General features: G+C 54.3%; 1 non-coding gene across 1 annotated transcript; it reads left to right on the top strand.

The window, feature by feature from the left end:
• Positions 1–558: 558 nt before the first annotated feature.
• LOC138526671 (5.8S ribosomal RNA) lies at positions 559–709 on the top strand. Its single transcript, XR_011283702.1, has one exon. It is a non-coding gene; the product is annotated as a 5.8S ribosomal RNA (ribosomal RNA).
• The last annotated feature ends 20,248 nt before the right edge of the window (positions 710–20,957 follow it).

The following is a 20,957-nucleotide window of genomic DNA, read 5'->3' as shown; positions in this document are numbered from 1 at the left end:
GTGCCTCCCCAGGCAGACAGGCACACGTGCAAGCCAGGCATGAGCCATGGTGCAGCTGGCTCACTTGACGGTGGGCGCCAAGGTTCCAGCCGCCCACATCTGTGTGTGAGCAATGGCCAGGCCAGCTGGCACAGTGGGTGACCTTCCCTCTTGCCCAGGTACCTGGAGCTGGGTCCTATGCGGCTGGGCTCGGGTTTGAAGACTCTAGTGGTCCCACCCGACCCCCTGTCTGTGCTGTCTCTGGCCTGCCTCACTGTCCATCTCCCAGCCCCCCCTCCCAAAAGGGAAGCGGAAGGGGTCGGGGAAGGATGAGTGGATCGGGCCGTGTGGGCAGGTGGCGGAGCGGCCTACCTCCATCCCCCTGGGAAGCGCTGTGCTGCTGCAGCTGGCTGTCAGGCTGAGCACCTGGATTATTATTTTTTATTTTTTTGAAACCACAATGGTTTCGGCCGAGCTAGACAGGGAGCTGGGCTGTCCTGCCACAGCCAGCACTGCCTCCCCCAACCTCTCCTGCACCAGCAGGGTCAGGCCGACGTCTAGGACAAAAAAACTGCCTGTGGCTCTTGGCGGTGGATCACTCGACTCGTGCATCGATGAAGAACGCAGCTAGCTGCGAGAATTAGTGTGAATTGCAGGACACATTGATCAACACTTCGAACGCACCATGTGGCCCTGGGTTTTTCCCGGGACTACGCCTGTCTGAGGGTCGCTTGTACATCAATCGCCCCGGGGTTCACTCCCAGGGGTGTGGCTGGGGCTGTCGCAGGGACCCCATTCCATTCATCCCCCTACGGTCAGACCCCGATCAGCACCGTCGCTGGATCCTTGGATCTGGCACGCAAGCTCATTGCCGACGCGTCCTGGTTTCCCCAGTTTCCCCACCTCATGCTGGTTTCGGGAGGGCCGGGTGGCCGACGCGCCCCGGATGTGGTGGCGGCGGAAGCAGGCTTTAAAAAAGCCTGGCGCACCTTCACCCTACCCCGGGGCACCTGGCCGTACTGTGTGTGGCTGTCTTTGGTGTCCCACGGCTGCCGGCGCAGGATGACCATGGAGCACGGACCTTGTGACCATGTGGGCTTCGGTCACAGATTGGGACAGAATACACTCGCCTGCGCCAAGGGCTGGGGCAACCCCCCATACGGGCCCGAGGCCAGCTGCCCTGAGCTTTGTGATCCCCGACCACGGCCTCAGATCAGACATGGTGACCTGCTGAATTTAAGCATATTACTAAGCAGAGGAAAAGGAACTAACCAAGATTCCCTCAGTAACGGCCAGTGAAAAGGGAAGAGCCCAGTGCCGAATCCCCATTCAGCAGCAGGCATGGGAAATGTGGCGTACAGAAGACCGACTCCCCGGCATCACTCAGGGGGCTCAAGTCCTTCTGATCGAGTCTCCCCACGCAGATGGTGTTAGGCCGATAGCGGCCTCTTGCACACCGGGATCAGGTCTTCTTGGAGTCAGGTTACTTGGGAATGCAGCCCAAAGCGTGTGGTAAACTCTGTCTAAGGCTAAATACGGGCGCGAGACTGGTGACCAACAAGTACCGTAAGGGAAAGTTGAAGAGAGTTCAAGAGGGTGTGAAACGGTTGAGCGGTAAACTGGTGGGGTCTGTGCAGTCCACCCACAGGATTCAACACGGCAGGCAGGTTGGTCACCTGGAACGGTGGAGGCCCTTGCGGGTCTGCGGCCAGGGCACATCCAGCCCCAGCAGGGTGCATTTGGGAAGGCCCCAGGGGCAGGTGGCTCTCTGCTCCAGCAGAGAGTGTTACAGCCCCCTGACAGCAGTTTTGCTGTGTCCACGGGGCTGAGGGAGATAGACCTCCACCGGGCCTTTATCCGGCAACTGTCCTGGCCCCTCTTGGGGGTTGCTAGAGTGGCCACGGGAGACGGGGCTCTCGATGTGACTGTGGTGGACTGCCCTCAATACACCCCAACCACGTCGTGCTGCCGGGCGGGGAGGCCCACAAAGGGCGCCAGGGGTCGGTTAACAACCCGACCTGTCTGGAAACACTGACTAAGAATATGCCTGCCCGAGTCAGAGGGATGAATGAAACCCTGTGATGTAATGATGTTGAGGGCCGGTGCCCGGCAATTGCAGTGGCATCCTGTCGCGATGGGCTCTCCACCGACCCGTCCCCCCCGCTCTGTCAGAGATGATGCATGAGCGTGTGTGATAGGACCCGAAAGATGGTGAACTCGGCCTGGTGGAGGTCCGTAGCGGTCCTGATGTGTAAATCGGTCATCCGACCTGGGTATAGGGGCAAAAGACTAATCGAATGATATAGTAGCTGGTTCTCTCCGAAGTTTCACTCAAGATAACTGGCGCACGGAAACCCCAGTTTTATCTAGCAAAGCGAATGATTAGAGGTCTTGGGGCCAAAATTATCTCAACCTGCTCTCAAGCTTTAAATGGGTATGAACCCCGGCTTGCTGGCGTGGAGCCGGGTATTGTATGAAAGTGCTCAGTGGGCAACTTTTGGTAAGCAGAACAGGCGCTGCGGGATGAACCGCACCCGGGGTTAAGGCGCATGATGCAGATGTTCATCAGTCCCCAGAAACGGTGTTGGTTGATATAGACAGCAGGATGGTGGCCATGGTAGTCAGAATCTGCTAAGGAGTGTGTAACAACTCACCTGTCGAATCAACTAGCCCTGAAAATGGATGGCCCTGGAGCATCAGGCCCATACCAGGTCGGCGTTGAGAGCCGCGGGGGCTAAGTCAGGCAAGTAGGAGGGCTGCTGCAGTACGCACAGAAGCCTGGGGCGAGGGCCCGAGTGGAGCCGCCGCAGGTGCAGATCTTGGTTGTAGTAGCAAATATTAAAACGAGAACTTTGAAGAATAAAGTGGAGAAGGGTTCCATGTGAACAGAAGTTGAACATGGGTCAGTCAGTCCTAAGGGATGGGCGAGCGCCGTTCGGAAGGGATGGGCTATGGCCTCCATTGCCCTCAGCCGATCGACAGGAAGTCGGGTTCAGATCCCCAAATCCAGAATGGTAGGGACGGGCGCCCTTGCGGCGTCCAGTGCGGCAATGCAAATGATCCCAGAGAAGCCGGCGGGAGCCGCACAGAGTTTTTTTTTTTTTTGGGAAAAAACAATTTTTATTTTATATAACACACAATTCTTGGGACTTCCATCATCAGATTCAGCGTCAGAGTGTTACAATCAGCATTGTCCAGTCTCATGTCATCATCCTGTGATTTTTCAGGCGGGTTTATCGTCGTCTCTTTATCCGTTTTATCATTGCTCTGATCAGACTGGGGGGGGCCACTCATGGTAGCCACCAGCTGCCTCCATTCAATTAGAGGTCCTACCTCCTCCTCCCCTCCCCTACAAACCGTGTCCCACCAAACAGCCGTTTCTGCCTCTGCCCATTTTAAGAGGTCAGCCCACCACAACTCTATCCTCGGCCTCTGGGCTGCCTTCCAGCACATTGCTATCCTTCGTTTGGCCAGGTCATATGCTAGATCTTTCATTTTGCTTATGTGCCTTAGGTTACGTGGCCTAGGGAATCCCCCCAGCATGCATGCCCAGGCCGACTCCACCTCCAGTGTAATACCTCTTCCTGCTAAGCGTGTCCCCACCTCAGGGCAGGCCCAAAACATGTGGAGTAGCCCAGCCTCCTCCACCCCACACCTAGGGCATTTCTGAGTCGTATGGCCACCAAGCCTAGCGATCTTACTGGGGGTGTGCTATGCTCTATGTGTGACATATAGTTGGATCTGCTGGAGCCTTGCGTTCCGGGACACTTTTTTATGATATCTTTGGGCTCTTTTCCAGAGCCCATCCGACATGGGCTTTCCCACCTCATCCTCCCAAAGTTGTCTGTTGGGTCAAGTCCTTCCCCACCTTGGACCCCAACAGCTCGTATATGCGGGAAATCTCATGCCCACCCTCTGAAATATCATATATAGCCTCCATGGTGGCATCCGGTTGTCCGGTGAGCACCTCTGTTGGCCACTTCACTCGTACTCTCTTGACAATTCTGGTGTAAGTTATGTACTCCCCTTTATGCACCCCAGTATTTTCGATCAGGTTTGGGAACTCTAATGCCTCCCCTTCCAGCCATATGTCTCCCAGGGTGGCTAGGCCCACTGGTTCCCAGTACTTGCGGACCCCTTGTATCAGCTGGGGATCCTCTCCACATGGTGCTGCAAGCGGCACCTGCATAGAGTACGGAACCAGGTGTCCCGCAATCTGCCACGTTCTGTGCCATATCTCCCATCCCAGTACCAGCAGCCCGCCATCACCCGGACCCTCGACTTGGACAGCCACACCACTTCTTTGTGAAAGAAGGGGAGCAGTTCCCTGCACAGCAGCCTGGTTTCTGCCGTCTCCTCGCCAAACAGCCATCTTGCTACATACTGCAGCTGCCCTGCCAGATAGTATAGCTCAACATTTGGCAGGTTGATCCCTCCCCTATCACATGAGTTCTGTAGTTTCCAGAGGGCCACCCTGTTTCTGGAGTTGCCCCAGATGAAGCTCCTACACAGGCTATGGAGGCTAGCGAAAAAGCGCCTCGGGATCCCATGCGGGATGTTAACAAAGAAATGCAACAGTCTGGGCAAAACTACCATTTTTAGCAGGGCAGCCCTCCCCACCATAGCCAGGGGTAACCTGGACCGGAATCCCATGCTGTTCTTAATTCCTTCTACTGCTTTAACCGTGTTGCGTGCATGTTCTTCTGCCATATGGTATATGTCAATTCCGAGATATCGGAACGACTTTGTGTGCCAGGGTAATCCGCAACACTGGCAGACTCCTGGGCAAGACAAGCTTGTATCTCCCCAGAGGGAACACGCTAGACTTTTTGGGGTTAACCGCTATGCCAGCATATAAAGAAACAAGGTGCATGCCATCCGCAGTGCGAATACCTATCTCCTCGTATTGCTATCTCAGGCAGGTGGCCAATGGCTCCAGTGCCCATATGTATAACATGGGCGACCACAGGCAGCCCTGTCTAGTGCCTCTGCTTAGTTACCATTTGTCCGAAATGATAGCACCTGTTTTGACCCTGGCGATCGGGGAGCTGCATAACATTGTCACCCACCTGAGGTACCCCGGTCCCATTCCACAGCCCTTAAAGGTCGCGATCAACTAGGGCCTTTTCACTGGCTCGAAGGCCTTGACCGCGTCTAGTGAAACTATTGCCAGTTCACCTGGGTCATTTTTTGTCTGGTCAAGGATGTGATGCAGTCTTCTGAGATTATCAGTTATGTTCCTGACATAGCCCGTTTGGTCGGCGTGTATCAGTTTACCAATGACAGCCTTAAGCCTATTTGCCAGTACAGCAGTGAGGATTTTACTAACCTGATTGAGCATCGATAAGGGCCTGTACGACCCACAATCAGTGATAGGCTTGCCCGGCTTCAGAAGCGGGATAATCACCGTCTCTCGCAGGGTCTCTGGTAGCCTGCCTTGCTCATACGACTGGTTAAACATGGCCAGCAGTGGGGGAAGCAACTCTTGTTCATAGGTTTTATAAAATTTACTTGGAAGCCCATCGGACCCGGGGGCCTTAAAGGTGGGCAAGTAGCGAACCACTAGTTCGAATTCTTCCATCATAATAGGGGCATCTACGTCTGCACGTTCTGCCTCATCTAAGGTGGGTAGGCCCATGTCCTCCAATCTTACCCGAATTTCGTGGTCTCTAGGGCCACCTGGGTCCTCATAAAGATGTTTATAGACTCTCAGGAACTCCTCATTCACCCCCTCCTGGGTATTCTGAGTCCACCCTCCCTTGCCTTTAATTTCCCTGATCACCGTTCGCGGCGTCTCACTCTTGTATAGCCAGGCCAGCAACCTGCCCGGCTTATCTCCCCCTGCGTGCTGTCTCTCCACGTATTTCTTATAGCTTAGTTTACATAACCTGTCCCAGCAGTCCCCACTGGCCTGTTGTAATTGCCTTATCCTGTCTCTGTCCTCATCAGCGGTGCCTTCCGTACGCATCCTGCCCTCCAACTCCTCCTCAATTCCCTTCCACTCTGCTCTATGCCCCCCTGGAGCTCCCTAGACTTCGAAATGGCAACCCCCCGCAAAACCACCTTCAACGCCTCCCAAACAGTTCCCATAGAGCTTACACTACCAGTATTTATCTCGAAGTACTCAGTGATCGCCTCTCTTAAATCCTCCCTGAATCCCGGGTCCTGCAGAGCCTCGGCTCTGAGTTTCCAAGTGGGAATCCGTGCCCTGGGAGGTTGATGCCGCCACTCCAGGACCAGGGGGGAGTGGTCCAAAAGCACCCTAGATTTGTATTCCGCACCTTCCATCTCTCCTGCCAACTCTGTGGAGGCGAACACATAGTCTAATCTTGTGTGAAGGGCGTGTGGTGCCGTATAGTGCGAGTATTGTCTATCCACTGGATGCAACTGCCTCCAGACATCCACTAGGTCGAAGTCCCTCGGGAGGGCCTGCAGCACCTTTGCTGCTGGGGTTGGTTTGTCTATCTTACTATCCGATCTGTCAACATTAGGGTTAAGTACACAGTTAAAATCACCTCCCCAAATAATCCCACCACCCAGCAGAGGGCCGACTCTACCGTACAGGATCATAAAGTAAGCCGTTGTGTCCTGGTTAGGGACATATACATTTACAATACACACTTCTCGGTTTTCCAATATACCCTTCACAACAGTCAATCAGCCATCTGGGTCACCCGTGACCTGAAGCAGCTGAAATGGCACCTGCGGCGCCACCCAGATGATAACTCCTCTAGCGTAGGCCGAGTATGTGGATCCCACCAGGCACCCCCTCCACTTCTTCTTAACCACCTCCAATTTCTCCCTAGTGAGGTGGGTCTCTTGCAATAATGCTATGTCGGTCCTCATCCTTTTCAGATACATCATCACCTTGTTACGTTTCAGATAGCTGTTGAGGCCCCTGACATTCCAGGTAACCACTGTAAGGCACCCTGGCGCCATCACCATGATATCCCGCCTCTTAAGGGTCACATTTTGGCTTAATACCCTTTCCCTCCCACCAAACTTCCCTCCAACCCCCTTCCCAACTCCCCATTCCCCAACTTCAAACCACTGCACACCCCTCTCACCCTCCCACCCTCCCACCTCACCCCCTTCGTCTACCCCAACCCCAACAAGTGCCCAGCTCCATCCCTGGATCTCAGGCCCCCCTGCGTTTGGTTCTGCCCTAAAAGGCCCCAGCCCAGAACCCAGCAGGGTGTCACCGAACTACCAGTGACCTAACTAAACTATACGCTATGGGGGTGTGAGGTCATGCTCCATATAGCTCCTATATCTATATCAAGGTTTCTAGTGCCACTGTCTCATATTTATAATTGTAGCTCTGAACACACTCCTCTGCCGGTATATGCAATGCTATATTCAAGTCCCATTGTCATGAGCTGCAGCACCTGGGGCGCATTTCCGACGCATGTTACTTATCTCCACCTTCTGCTCCCTGGATGTCCGGTTCCTGGGGACAGCTCTGCGCATCTAACCATCCCATGGCGTCCTCTGGGGTGTCAAAAAACAAGGTTCTGCTCTTGTAGAAAACCTTCAGTTTAGCTGGAAAAAGCAGCATGTACCTATGGCCTGCATCCCGCAATCTTCTTCACGGACCCAAAGTTCATGCGGCTGCGCTGTACTTGCAAGGTATAATCCGGGTATGCCGTTATGTTCGCAGCACCTCTTTGTATCGTGCCGCCCTTCCGAAAGTGTTCAAGGATTTTTTTCCCGGTCCCGGTAGTTTAGGGTCTTCGCTATCACCGGCCTGGGGGGGGTAGGGTTCCCCGGCGGTGGCTTCCTCATCAGGGCCCTGTGTGCCCTCTCTACAGCGAACCCCTAGGACAGAGCTGCCCCGGTTATCTCCTGTAATAGCATAGACTCGATGTATTCGTAGGGTTAGTTCCCTCAGCTCCTTCCGACAATGGGAATATTGTTCCTTCGGGCGCGTCCCTCCGCCTCTTCCGACCTGCTCTCCAGATTGCCCACACGTTGTACCAAGGCGTGAAGTTCAGATTTATGGGTAGCACAGGCTGCTATGTTCGGGGCCACCTCTTTTTCCAGGTCCTCCGTGCGCTCAGCCAACAATCGTACGTCTTGCCGGAGAAGATTTACGTCCTCCTGCACCGCTCCAACTTTGAGCTCAAGTACAGCTTTCAATTCACTGATTGCCAGGCCCAGTTTGGTCTCCAAGGCCACTTTCAGGTCCGCAATCGCCGCAAGTACCTCCTGGTTGCCCATAATGTCTGGCCCCCAGCGGGGGTCCTGTCTTTCTTCCTGGCCCCTTCTGCACCTGGTGGTGTTTTGGCAAAATCGTCCAGTGTGGGCTGCTTGCCTTTCTGTCTGATGGGTTTGTTGGACATCTTGTTGCGTCAGGGTAAAGTGAGTCGGCCCCAAAACGTGCTGTCCTCTTTTAGAACGTGCTAAGTTGCCCAAAATGTCTAGGCCAGGCCTGATCGTTTCAGGGGTGTCCTCCAGCGACCTCCCCTATTTCTAGAATGGACTGTGTCCTCCCATGTACCCATGTGGGTTCATTCAGCCTTCACAGGACTAAGGAACCTGCCCCAGTAGATCTAGCTCCCCGGGCTGTCTGCCTGGCGCTGGTGTGGCTCTGCGGGCTCCGGTGGCCACTCTTGCTGGTCCCCACTTTCATGGGGCAACCCCGTACACCTTCATCTGCAGTTACCTCTTGCGGCCACCTTGGGCACGTTGTCTGCGTCTCTTTGTTCCCACTTCAGGCGGCTGCAAGTCTATGTGTTTCTGTCTAAGCCTGTCTGTGCCGCTCGGGTGGCTGGATCAGCATTCGTAAATCAATCATAGGCATGTCTTGTTCTTCGTTGTGCTATTGTGTTTACTAGCCTCCACAGGATGGTTTAGTGGAGTTTGTTGCAGGTTGGGTTGCCAATGTGTGCCTGCGCCTCTTCGTCTCACGGTGCGGCGCTGGGTTTATCGTGTCATGGGCATTTCAGCTTATCAGCTGTCTGTGAGCAGCAACGGTGCTCTTTTCTTTCCTCCCATCACCTCGTTAAAGGAGACGGACGTTCCCAGCGTCGTCTCCCTCTGATCGATCCGCTTGGTGCACAGCGTACCAGGCAGCTCCCTGCGTCTATATACACGCGCGTATTGGCGCCATTTTGAATGCGCTATCCAAGCTCCGCATTGCAGCCCATTCAAAGAATTGCTTGGCAACGTGATAGTTAGTTCAATATAAGTCAGTAGTGCTCTGGTCGCCACAGGTTCATTCTAGTTACTGGTTCCACATTCCACCATGCAATAGTTCCATGTTTGCAGGGTCAGCGCTCTGCATGACCCTGCCCTGTGCTGCAATTGCAAGATCAACTCCCTTGTCCCCGGTGGATGCGTGAACTTATACACGTTGCAAAGGGTAATATGATTAAGCTGGCATATGTTTTGCTAGGAGCTGCTATTGCATCTAATCAGGGTCCCCCTGTGTGCCTCCGTCAGGTCTCAGGCAACCCTTAGGCTGTGCTCGGCTTTATTATCAGTGAAACTTGATTGCATCCGTTTCAGGGTCTTCCTGTGTGGCACTCCGTATACTAAACTGGCCCTGTACATCCGTGTTATTGGGTTACCTTCGGTCTGGATGGCCGCAACACGGAGCCTGCAGCCGTGGACACCATGCGCGACCCGAAAAGCTGCCCTGTCATAGGCCTGTCTAATGACCAAGTCTCCACTGCGGCTGCAAGTGAAACCGCCCATAATGCTTGGATGGCTCACACGCCGTCACTTCGTTACAGCTGCTTGTGGGCACGCCGGTGCCTCGTATGTGTTACGCATACACTGCCGAGTATTGCAGTGTATATTGTACTGTCACTTATTCATGGGTGAGCAGCCTTGTAGTCTATCACACATACATGCGGACTGCTTGGGGTTCCAGTCCCGTTTCGTCGCGCACCGGGCATGCGCTTTTCAATCAGGGCACTGTTCGTTTGCCGTTTTACTCCGACGTCAGGCTTCTCCCCCGGGTCCCGCGCTGTGGCCACAGGGGGTCTTCACAGCTCCGCTCTACTCGCAGCCCCTTCTGGCAGACCCGATCTGAACGCAGCTCTCTCTCCTACAACGGGCTGCTCGCGAGTCAGCTGTCCTCCACATCTCCTTGTTGTTGGCGGATCGCCATTTTAGATTCCTCACAAGCGCACCGCCACAAAATTCTTCCGGCTGATTTCGCTTGCATCACAGCGCTGATCCTCACCATCTCCAGCTCCAGTTGGGCAGTGTTAGTTCATGAACTCGGGCAAATGATGTATTCAGACGAGGATGGTTTCAATGTGTCACATTTTGTCGGATCATTTCAGGATCATCAGGAGCCTCCTTGGAAACACGTCCTCCTACATGGCTCTGTAGCCACGCCCCCAGCCTCACAGAGAGTTCTTTTCTTTTCTTTGTGAGGGGCAGGGCACCCTGGAATGGGTTTGCCCCGAGAAAGGGGCCCGAGCTTTGCAAAGCGTCGCTGTTCCGGCAGCGTCTGGTGAGCTCCAGCTGGTCCTTAAAAATCTGGGTGAGATTTTGTAAATCTCGCGCCAGGCCGTACCCATATCCGCAGCATGTCTCCAAGGCGGACAACCTCTGGCATGTCAGAACAATGTAGCTACGGGAAGTCAGTCTCTGGATGCGAGCCGGTCCCTTCCTGGGGATCACCCCAGCTGCAGTGTTCGCCAATCTTTTTCTTCCTCTGGGGTTTCAGGGCAGGCATTCTGCCTCGGCCGACACCTAGCAGCTGACTTGGAACTGGTGCGGACCAGGGGAATCTGACTGTTTAATTAAAACAAAGCATTGCGAAGGCCTGTGGAGGGTGTTGACGCAATGTGATTTCTGCCAAGTGCTCCTAATGTCAAAGTGAATAAATTCAATGAAGCGTGGGTAAACGGATGGGGTAACTATGACCTTTAAGGTAGCCACATGCCTCGTCATCTAATTAGTGATGTGCATGAATGGATGAATGAGATTCCCACTGTCCCTATCTACTATCTAGCGAAACCACAGCCAAGGGAACAAGCTTGGCAGAATCGTCGGGGAAAGAAGACCCGGTTGAGTTTGACTCTAGTCTGGCACTGTGAAGAGACATGAGGTAGGATAAGTGGGAGGCCCTCGGGCCGCTGGTGAAATACCACTACTCTTATTGTTTTTCCACTTACCCGGTGAGGCGGGGGGCGAGCCCCATGGGGCTCTCGCTTCTGGCTCCAAGCACCCGGCACCTGCCGGGCACGACCCGCTCCGGGGACAGTGGCAGGTGGGGAGTTTGACTGGGGTGGTACACCCTGTCAAAGGATAACGCAGGTGTCCTAAGGCGAACTCAAGGAGGACAGAAATCTCCCGCGGAGCAGACGGGCAAAAGCTTGATCTCGATTTTTCAGTATGAATATAGACTGTGAAAGCAGGGCTTCACGATCCTGCTGACTTTTTGGGTTTCAAGCAGGAGGTATCCGAAAAGTTACCACAGGGATAACTGGCTTGTGGCGGCCAAGCCTTCATAGCGACGTCGCTTTTTGATCCTTCGTTGTCGACTCTTCCTATCATTGTGAAACAGATTTCACCAAGCATCGGATTGTTTACCCACTAATAGGGAACGTGAGGTGGATTTAGACCGTTGTCAGACAGGTTAGTTTTACCCTACTGATGATGTGTTGTTGCAATAGTAATCCTGTTCAGTACGAGAGGAACCGCAGGTTCAGACATTTGGTGTGCATGCTTGGCTGAGGAGTGAAGGAGTGGGGTGAAGCTACCATCTGTGGGATTATGACTGAACGCCTCTACGTCCAAAATCCCCCCTCCACCCCAGACAGTGATACTGCAGCGCTGTCGAGCATCAGTTAGCTTAGGACAGCCGGCCTTGGGGCCGGTGTGTAGAGCCGCTTGCATCAGGACTTGAGTGTGGACAGAATGGGGGCCACCTCTCTCACCCATAGTGCACCGCATGTTTGTGGGAATCTGGTGCTAAATCATTCATCGACAACCTGATTCTGGTTCAGGGTTTTGTAAGTAGCAGAGCAGCTACGTCGCTGTGATCTATTGGAAGTCATCCTCTGAGCCAAGCTTTTGTTGCAAGGTGGCAGCACCGCCAAGGCTCTCCATCATTCCTCCTGGGGCATGCGGGGTGCACAGGAAAATACCACCCACCATAGGGGCGCACCTGCGGGGGTGTGCGGGCTGGGCGGGGGGCACTCTTCTCACCTTTCCTGGTCAGCCTGGCAGACCAGATGGCCTTTGGCCCGGACCTTCGAGGTGGTGCCTTAAGCCCCCGAACAGGGCAGGGGAAGAGAGGGTGCAGACACCCCAGGGCGCGGGGTTGTAGCTAAAGCCTGTGCCCCTGGAAAGTGGGGTTGGGGCAGGCCCGGCTGGCCACTGGACCACCTGGCCTGGTAGTAGGCCCAGATGGCCCAAGTTGTGGCTGGTGGACCAGATGCCCGAGTTGCGGCTGACTCCTGCATTTGTCTCCGGTCCGGTTCCGTAAGCTTAATAGTCGGCGTGGAAGTGTCTCCCCGGCCCGAGAGCGCTGAGTTGGTGCCTTAAACCCAGGGCGGGGAAGAGAGGCAGCAGCTTAAGCACCCACCCCAGAGCACGCGGGGTGGTACCTTAAGCCTGTGCCCCTGGGCGGTGGGGGCAGGTACGGCCGCTGGGCCATCTGGCCCGGGGAGTAGGCCCAGATGGCCTGAGTTGTGGTTGCCACAGCTGACTCCTGCATTTGTCTACGGTTGGCATGGAAGTGCCACCTTGCGGCCTTCAGGGCGGCCGTGGGTTGCTCCCGGTCCTCTGGCAAGTATCAACCAGTTGTGGTCAGGTCCAAGACGAGGTGCGTGTGTCAAGGGGCGCCCTGAGCGGGTCCCTTTCCTCCGCGTGGGGGTAAATGCTCTCGCAGTGGCCGGCCCTGAGTTCCACAGTGTTTGTGGGTTAGTCCTGGAGGGAAAGGCTCTAATGTTGTGGGAGCAGCTCAGGCCAGAGCTCCAGAGTGAAAGCCCCCGGACCCAGTGGTAGTCCCATCGCTCCCCACAGGGAAAAGCTCTAAAGGGGCCCTGCTAAAGCTCCAGGGTGGCTGGCGGCGGGGGTGTCCTGGCCTTGGGTGCCTGTCTCACGTCTGGGTTGACTGTCCGCAAGCCTGATGGTGATCGTGGGGAGCCCTGTCCCTCTCTGGAGGGTAAAGCTCTAATGTGGCGGGCGAAGCTCTAAGGCGGCCCGGGCCAGAGCTCCACGGTGGCTGGGGCTGCTGCCCCCACTGGCCTTGGGTGCCAGCCTTGTGCATGTGGGTGGAGTCCCCAAGCCTTGCGGTAGTTGCGGGGAGCCCTGGAAGGGGAAGCTCTAAATGGGCCCTGCTAAAGCTCCAGGATGGCTGGGGGGGTGCTGGTCCCCCCAAGCACCCAGCCTTGGGTACCTGTCTCACATGTGGGGCGACTGTCCCTCCCCAGAGGGATAAGCTCCAGGGTGGATCAAAAACCTCTTATGTGGAGGGGGGGGTGGAGAAAAACTCTAAGGTGGCCTTGCCAGAGCTCGAGGATGACGATTGGTGCTGGCCCATGCCTTTGGGCACCTGCCGGTGCCCTGTCCTTTGTCAGGTGGGGGGCCAAAGGCCCTTCCCATCCGGGCCCATTGGAATGCTTTGACCTACTAGATGGCCGCTCTCCGAGCCCGGCCATCTGGTTATTGGCCAGAGGAATGTCTGCAAGGACCAGGCGGCTTGGCTGCTCTGGAAGTTCTGATGGGCGTCAGTTTAAAATGTTTCTCCAGTTGGGTCTCTAAGGAGCCCGAGGCTTTTGCCGAGAGGTCCCGCTCTGTCACTCTGGGTACACAGATGACGAAACTTAGTCTCCTTCCTCCGGATTACTACAGACTGGGTGAGAGGGACCTGTCTGCGCTCCTCTTGGTTCTCGTTGCCCAACCCGGGCTCTATGGTGAAAACCCAGGCCAGCTGGAGGGCGTGCCCCACGCAATGCCCCAGCAGAGACTGGCCTGCTGGGGGTGCTCTTCCGAGCACTCCATGGGATCGATTTGGTGCACTTGGTCTGTCTAGGGTTGGACTGCTTGGCCATCCTCGGCTGTTTCAAGCAATTTGCTTCCACCCGCCTTGGGACCGTGTCAAGGGTTTGCTTCCCTCGGGGAGGGCCCCCTCATTTGGGCAGCTCTAGAGCGAAGGCTAAGCAGCCCGGCAGCTCCCCAGTGGTCAGATCAGACGGGTTCCCCTCGCAAGCCACGACGCGGCCCCTCCCCCACCAAGCACGTTTCTCCAGCAGTTCGGAACACACGTTGGCTGCTGATCCCCTCTGTCGCCATACCAGTGGCAGCGTGCTGGCAAACCCCACTACAGGTTCAAGTTGTGCCTGGCCTCTCCCTCCCATCCACCCTGTGGCATGGCTGAGCAGGCCCGGCCGCCGGCGCCTGCGTGACCAACCTGTCCACCTGACACGCACACGTCTAGGGATGCTCTTTGGCGCTCGGGTCCTGCAGACAGCCCAAGAGGGTGCGCAGGTTGGCTCTGAGGCAGTGGCGCAGCTCCCCCCGTTGCCACCCTCCATCAGGTGCGGCTACCTCATTGATCCTGCCAGGAGCATATGCGTGTCTGAAAGATTAAGCCATGCACGTGTAAGTACAAATGACTGGTACATTGAAACTGCAAATGGCTCATTAAATCAGTTATGGTTCCATTGATCGTGCCATCTGTTACTTGGATAACTGGTAATTCTAGAGCTAAAACATGCCGACGAGCGTGGACCTCCCGAGATGCATGCATTTATCAGACCAAGACCAATCCGGGCTCGCCCGGCCGCTTTGGTGACTCTAAATAACCTCAGGCCGATCGCACATCCATGTGACCGTGACGATGCATTCAGATCAACTTTCGATGGTACTTAGGTGACCACGGGCAATGGGGAATCGGGGTTTGATTCTGGAGAGGGAGCCTGAGAAATGGCTACCACATCAAGGAATGCAGCAGGCGCTGAAATTACCCAATCCTGACTCCGGGAGTTAGTGACGAAAAATAACAGTACAGGACTCTTTCGAGGCACTGTGATTGGAATGAGTACAACGTTTAAATCCTTTAACGAGTACCCATTGGAGGGCAAGTTTGGTACCAGCAGCCACGGTAACTCCAGCTCCAATAGCATATATTAAAGTTGCTGCAGTTAAAAAGCTTGTAGTTGGATTTTGGGATTGAGCTGGCGGTCCGCCGTGAGGCGAGCTACCACTGCCTGTCCCAGCCCCTGCCTCAGCGTCCTGGGGTCTGAAGCGTTTACTTTGAAAAAAGTACAGTGTTCAAAGCAGGCTGGTCACCTGAATACTTAAGCTAGGAATAATGTAATAGGACACTGGTTCTATTTTGTCGTTTTTCGGAACTGGGGCCGTGATTAAGAGGGACGGCCGGGGGCATTCGTATTGTGCCGCTAGAGGTAACATTCTTGGACCAGCGCAAGACGAACCAAAGTGAAAGCATTAGCCAATAATGTTTTCATTAATCTACTGTTGTTTTTGGTTGTTGGTCTTCAGGTCTGCCACTCTGCCAAATTCCCCTAGGAGTGCTGTTAACTTCCAGAGGGAAGTGTCCATGTCTGTTAGCACGACTAGGAGGTCGTTGGCAAAGGCCACTGCCTTATGGTCTTCCCCACCGAATGTAATCTCTTATTCCCCTCTCCTGTCTAATTCTAGCTAGGAAGGATTCAAGAAAGTTTGCTTACAGGAATGGTGACATGGGCAGCCCTGCTTAGTACCCCTAGTGATCCTTATCGCCTGGGAGACATGCCTATTGATAGCCAGCCTGATAAGTGGTGCTCCATAGTTGACTTTGCCCAGGTGGACAAGTCCCGGGCCAAACCTCATAACCATCATCGTAGCAAACAAGAATGACCATTTGACTCGGCCAAATGCCTTCTCTGCATCTAGTGCTAACACTCCCTGCCTTCAGGACTGCCCTGTTTGACTTCTCTATCAGGTGGGATATTCGCCTAATGTTGACAAACGTTTGTCGCCCCTTGACAAAGCCTGCTTGATCCGGGTGGATCAGGTCAGTGATTACTTTATCCATTCTAGATGTTAGAAATTTTTGTAAAGATTTTGGCATCAAGGTTTATTAGGGCAGTAGTGCGGTAGGCTACAGAGGGTTTGTTTCTTGTTTGGCTTAGGGAAGAGGATTACCTTGGCCTCCTCCATGGACTGGGAGATGGGGCCCGTATCGGAGAAGGAGTTGAACAGGGATGCCATTAACGGGACTAATGTGGTATGGAATGCTTTATAGAATGTAGCGGGGTACCCGTCGGGGCCAAGGGCTTTATTTGGTTGTAGCGATTGGATCGCTGCACGCACCTCGTCTTAGGTAATCGTCCATTCTAAAGCATCACGCTGGCTCTGTTCTAATCTTTTTAGCCAGCAAGATTTTAAGAAGGCCTTTTGGAGGTCACTCTCCGGTGCCTCTGCAGAGTAGAGGCTTGTATCGAACTCTGTGAACCCCTGAAGGATCTTTCCTGCCCCTCCACCATCTGAATGTGGCGTATTGTACCTGCCGCCTCCTTCTGCTTAACCTACCTGGCTAAGAGCCGGCCTGTCTTGTTTGCTGGAGGTAATACTTCTGCCTCAAGAATCGGAGCGATTTTACTGCTTGTTTAGCTAGAAGGATATTGATTTGCCCTTTGATATGCCTATACTCCCTCCTGATCATTACCCCCCTATCTGTCTCCGTTAACCCCTGTTCTAGGTCCACCTGGAGGGCCTTCCCCTGTTTGGCTTGAGATGCCTGCTTTGCTATGAGCACCCCCCACATGGTTGCCTCAAAAGCGTCCCATACTACATGTTCCTGCACCTCCAGGGTCTTATTTTCCCCAAAGAAGTTGCGGATGGACTTGTGTATCTCGTCACAAATTACTGCATCAGCAGATGTCAGGGGAACCGCCACTTCCAGAGGCCCCCCTCCCCTCCCATTGGATTTCTAGCTGCAGGGGAGTGTGGACGGGCAGGGCTATGGTTTCCCTTGCTATGATCCGTACTTGGCAGAGCAGTGTCTCAATATGTAATCAATTCTTGAGAATGTTCGGTGCACATGTGAGTAGTATACCCCTTGGAGTCCCCTTTTAGGTCATGCCATGTATCTGCTAATGCTATTCTGTTATGCTAGCCTGTAGTTTACTAGATGGGCCTTCAGATGTGGGTGTCCTGTCTGCGCTTCTGTCCGTGGATGGGCGCCACGCCAAGTTAAAATCCCATCAGTATTAGCTGGCTCGTTGTTAACTGGTTTAGCTTCTCCAAAACCACCTGCAAGTATTCTTCCTGCCCTGAGTTGGGGGCGTACACTGTGGCGATTGTGAGAGGCCACCCCCCATTGTAGCTGGACGAAGAGGAATCTACCTTCCTTGTCGACTTTTGTGCCTATTATTTTGATGTCAGGTAGGTGTCTAAATGCTATGAGGACCCCTCAAGCTTTGCTCTTGTTGTTGGCCTGCAGAACCTGGGGTTATCCTCAACTTTATTCTGTATCTGTCTTGCTTACGGATATCGGTCCCCTGGAGCGTCACAATGTCGGGCTTGGTATCCTGGAGGAGGTTCTCCAGTTTCTGTCTCTTTAGTCAGTGTGTTTAGTCCTCTAACATTGAGTTTTAGTATTTGGATCCCTACCCATACCCCGTTACGTTCTGAGAGTAACCATGTCGAAACGATCCCCCTCCGGCTGGACTCGGCTCAACTTCCCCAAGCCGTAACGTCGTTCTAGGTTGCTTGATCTCGTTCACATGCCAGAGAATAACTGTGCGGGGAGAGCCATTCCTCTGCTCTCCCCTGTTTCCAAGATCCATCACCCCCTAAGCCCCCCGTCTCCCGGAGCCGACCCTTAGGCTGACATTCCCTGTGTAACCCCACCGGGTCTTAACCCTTGTCTCGTGATCCCCCCCCCTGCTGCTGTTAAGTGGACAGCCTATTCAGCCTGGGGCTTCGGTTGCTATCCCCCGCCCCGGACCCTGCAATTGTTTGTGTCTCGGCTCTGACCTCTCCACTCTTCTCCACTCCCATGGCTTCTCTTGGTGGCTTTCATGTTCTGGCCTCCTATTAGGTCCTCCCCCTGCATCCCCTTCTTCTTCAATATTCAGGATCTTGGGTCCCTCATCCAACGTAGTAATGTGGTGTTGGCACCCTTCCCACTTGAAGACCATTCCAAAGGGGAGTGTCCACCTGGATCTTATCTGGGCTTTGGTAAGGGCTTTGGTCACCAGGCCCATTTGCCTCCTCATTGATAGTATGGATTTGGCCAGGTCCTGGAAAAGTTCTGACGGCGCTGTTCACTTTTATCAGGGTTGCTTTCCTTGCCGCTTGGAGGATCCATTTGTTTCGGTCGTATCGCTGTAAAGCCATCGCCACTTCTCTTGGCCTGGCCCCGGGTTCTTCTCGCTGCGGACCTTCTATCTGAGAATTTCTCCCCCAGCCATGCCCAGCAAATCTTTGAACACATGCTGCATTGTTTCCCTGAGGTCGGCATCGCTCACACTTTCTGGCAGCCCCTTTACCCTGATGTTGGACCTTCCCGAGCGGTTCTCCAAGTCCTTGGCTTGGAGCTCCAGGTGGTGTCGCTACCGCCTGCAGCTTCGCTAATACATCTATCTTCCGGGTGTTTTAAGTGAGTTCTTGAATTGCGTTTCATTTGTATCAATTCAACTGTCGCCTTTGATTTCCTGCAGGGATTGTGCAAGTTCTGTGCGTATTAGGCTTAATTGTGTCTGAAGGGTAGCAGTCATTTGGTCACTAAATGCCTTAAAGCACTGTTGCAGCCCCTTGCTCGTGACCTCTTGCCCCTGTGGTAGCGTCGGGGGCTCCTCCAACTGCTGCCTCTCTGTCACCCATGGATCCTCTTCCTCCGGGGCTTCCCCCTCATTTCTACATAGCTTTTGGAGGGTCCCTTCTGTTTTCTTGAGATCTTGGTCCTTGAGGGGCCTTTTTTGCTTGCCTGCACCTTACTGTAGGGGGCTTCTTCCCAGGCCTCTGAGGTTCCTCTTGACCCCGGGGTATTGGCCAGTTGTTCTGTAGGAAGGGGATGCTTTTCTCTCCCTCCTCTGCGCAGCGGGGGTCTAGCTCCCCTTTAGAGCCTGGGTTGGTTGCCCCCTGGGGGCTGTGGGGCTAATACGCTCAAAGGTGAAAGTGGTTATGGTCGCAGTGTCACACTGGCCTGGAGCCCAGGAGCTTCTTGAATTTCTTCCCGGGGGGACCCTGTGCTCCCACCACTCCTGAGCCTCTAAGTATGCTCTTGAACCCATGGAGGTTCCTTCTCGGTTAATCTTGCATGGCAGGGTTAGTTTTCATAAGGGTGGGTGGTGGAGCGAAGCAGCGCTCTCCTGCATAGTCAAATGCTGAGGGTTGGGGGCACGTTCCGTCCCCACCCCTTGCCCCGGGTTCCTTCCCTGGCCGTTAGCGGGGGGGGGATGCTGCAGGAGACTTAGTGCTGTCACCCTTCTATTACTGCAGTTTGCCTCTGATTTGCTGAATGGTATGGGCATGGGCCTTTGCTGGGGTCCGGGTATGCTGTGGGTCTCCTGCCATAGGGGGGGTCTCCTTCCAAGTGTAGGTTATGGTGTGCTGGGGCATATGCTTTCATAAACCTCCATGTCCGTTGTTTGGGAGAGGAGCGTCTTGCGTGCGCCTGCTTCATGGCTGCCAACTCCCTTAATTATGCCTACTTACCCTGCGCCAGCTGAGGCGCATCACAGCTCATGGGGGCCCTGTGCCGCGTGGTTCGTGGAGGCCCTGCGCTGCGTGGAGCCGGGCTTGCTGTATGGGGCAGAGGCAGGCACAGGATTTGAGTGGAATAATACCCGCTCCCACTCATTTGTAGCTGGGTGTCCGGGCTGCGCCGGCTCTGCTGTATTGCCAGTGGATCCGCGGTGGTCCGCTCACACTCCCCAGTCTCGCCTATGTTGCCTTGGCTGAATGGGCACCCTGCGTCTTCTGCACCACCCGCGTGGGTTCTCTGATCTCCTCCGGCTTGACTGACAGTCCCCACACAGGCATCGCTGCTGGCGGTCTCAGGTCCACTAACTCTGCCCCCAAACGCTGCAGTTGAAGTTTTCTTGGGGACCGCTCGCTTCACGGGTCGTCATCTTTTCTTTTGCTGCCCTGGGGTCTTGTAAGGCCGCTTATTGCTCCTTTTTCGGATGGCCGGGGAGGAGCGCGCTCCTCACGGTGGGGTGGTCGCGGGGGCCCTTTTGGAATCTTCTTACGAAGCTTTTTGAACCTTCGTCTGCCCTTTCTTGAGTAATCTTTCTTCCACACTTCTCAATCCATTTTTCGTCCAGGATGTGGCACAGAGGGGGTGCTGGTCTCCAACGCTGATGATGCGGCTTGGATGCACAACTCTGGCAGCGTCGGTGCTTATTACTAGACTTATCTCCCGCCTTTGATACCGTTGACCATGCCGCCTTGCTCGTCTGGGCCGGCCTTTCTGGTGCCGTACTTTCCTGGTTTTCTTTGCTTTCCTCTAACCGAACAGTCAATTTCCATCCCCCCCTTTTCACTCTGTACCGTCTTCCTTGAGATGTGGATTCCCTCAGGTTTCCTCCATCTTCCAGGTTTTGTTTAACATGTACATGTAACCTCTTACCAAGCTTATCTGCTCTCACGGCTTCCACTGTTATTCTTAACAGATCACACAGATCCTGGTCCGTTTAGATCTCTCTCTTGTCGAGACAGCGACCAGATTTAGGTCCTGTCTCGAAGCTGTGGGTGCATGGATGTGTAATAGCTGCTTCAAGGGGAAAAAATGAGGTGTTGGTGGTGGGCCCTCCTTCCTCTACTGCCTTTTGGTCCCCCTCTTTTTGGCCATCTTTAGGGGTAAATATGTCATCTGAGATTCCGCAGACAGAAAAGCTAAGTCTAGTATGTCAAAGGGGCCATCTTCAACTGAAAACCCCGTAGTAAGGTTCTTTGTTTACTCCTTTCTCAGTTACGTGCCCCTGTGGTGTCCTTACTTGTTATGTCCTCCATGGAACACTGCAACACCCTATTTCTGGCACAAACTGGCTACT

The sequence above is a fragment of the Ambystoma mexicanum genome, chromosome 7p (genome assembly GCF_040938575.1).
Source record: "Ambystoma mexicanum isolate Mex_15411 chromosome 7p, UKY_AmexF1_1, whole genome shotgun sequence".
Lineage (NCBI taxonomy): Eukaryota > Metazoa > Chordata > Amphibia > Caudata > Ambystomatidae > Ambystoma > Ambystoma mexicanum.
Note: the sequence above shows the minus strand (reverse complement) of the source record. Positions and strands in the feature narration are given on the sequence as shown.